Here is a 1,649-nt window from a genome sequence, read left to right as displayed (position 1 = left end):
AGGGACCTAACATGCCCCTCTCCTTCAAAAAAGTGTTGTCCTCAACGATTGAGTAGTTCTGGGTGCTTTTGTATAAAATTCTCATCCACCCATGTGGAATCTTCAATGGGTAAGTTCTTCCACTTGATGAGATACTTTGAAATTAATCGATTTCTTAGCTATCTAGTTCTTTTTTCTTTGACTGCTTCAGGTTCCAATATGATTTTTCCTTCCTCATCAAGTTTTAACAATATTGTTTGAACTGGAATCTTGTCACATATAACCTTCTTTAAGCATGAAACATGGAAAACTGGGTGCACTCGGGAAGTTGTAGGAAGTTCCAATTTGTATGCCATAGTACCTATCTTTTGCAACACCTTGTATGGACCATAATACTTTGGTGATAATTTATTATCCTTCTTAGCTTGCTTGAGGGAAATTTGTTTGTATGGTTGTAGCCATAGGAATACCCAATCACCTACATGAAAACTTCTTTCGCTGCGATATTGATATCCTTGCTATTTCATTCTATTATGTGCCAAGGTAAGGTTATCCTTTAAGAGTTGGAGAACTTGCGGATATCTCGGCTCTTGTTACGATGAAGAACGTAGCGAAATGCGATACTTAGTGTGAATTGCAGAATCCCATGCATCATCGAGCTTTTCAACACAATTTGTGCTTGAGGCCTTGGTCGAGGGCACTTCTGTCTGGGCGTCACAGAAAAAAAGTTCTAATGAAAATGCTGCGATGACCTATTTGGAGCAGTGAAACCCTAGAATACAAAGCTCTAATACCAAATGTTAGGAAACTAGCTCACAAAAATATAAAAAGATAGATCAATGCCTTAGAATTCAACCTCTTCGAGGGGGCAACCTCCTTTACATTACACAAATGAACAATTCTTGGATGATACAAATGATAAAACCTCCTTTCTATGTGTAGGAGTCTAAGGGGTCACAATGTAACCAAGCCATCCTAACAATAATAATATAAAGGCACAAAAATAACAATAGTGGGATTCTATGGGGCACAATAATAACAATATTGGGACAATAGGGGCACAACAATAACAATAAGGGATACAATGATAATAGTAATGGGGGAATCACTAGTATTATAGGGACCTAACAGAGGAGGTGAGGCTGAGACACCTGTGAGCAACCTTGTGGATCTTTTCTTTGCTACCAGGCTAAGTGAAAGCATAAATGAAGCAAACTAAATCACAACTAATTTTTTATGCACCACTGCAATGAGACTGCAACTATTCAAGCAAATGAACAGAAAACAAGAAGCTGCTTAAGTACATAAACAGGAAATCCATAAATTTGTGTTGAACCACTGTAATGAAAATGCATCTATTTAACCAAATGAACAATCAAACCATGCATCTATGCTACTGCTGCAATGGAAATGAATTACTTAAGTAAATGAACAAAAAATAGGAATCTAAGCTAGGATAACAATACAATAAAGAGGAGCTTTGGCTGCTAGGGTTGGGCCCTAACCCAAGAGCTTCAGCCCTCTGAGTTAACTCAATGCAGGCTCAAATCAAAACTCATATTCATTATAAAAGAACTGTATTGCATCAAAATGTTACAAAGCAGAGTTCTCGAGTAAAAATTTGAATCCTGACTAACTGACTGACTACTAGCTAACTGACTAAAAAAACC

General features: G+C 37.4%; 1 non-coding gene across 1 annotated transcript; it reads left to right on the top strand.

The window, feature by feature from the left end:
- Positions 1-548: 548 nt before the first annotated feature.
- Positions 549-696, top strand: LOC149151513 (5.8S ribosomal RNA). The gene has a single exon (XR_016263939.1). It is a non-coding gene; the product is annotated as a 5.8S ribosomal RNA (ribosomal RNA).
- Positions 697-1,649: the final 953 nt, after the last annotated feature.

The sequence above is a fragment of the Pinus tabuliformis genome, chromosome 9, assembly GCF_031772625.1.
Source record: "Pinus tabuliformis cultivar Carrire ecotype Pingquan chromosome 9, CPIR1, whole genome shotgun sequence".
NCBI classification, from domain to species: Eukaryota; Viridiplantae; Streptophyta; class Pinopsida; order Pinales; family Pinaceae; genus Pinus; species Pinus tabuliformis.
Note: the sequence above shows the minus strand (reverse complement) of the source record. Positions and strands in the feature narration are given on the sequence as shown.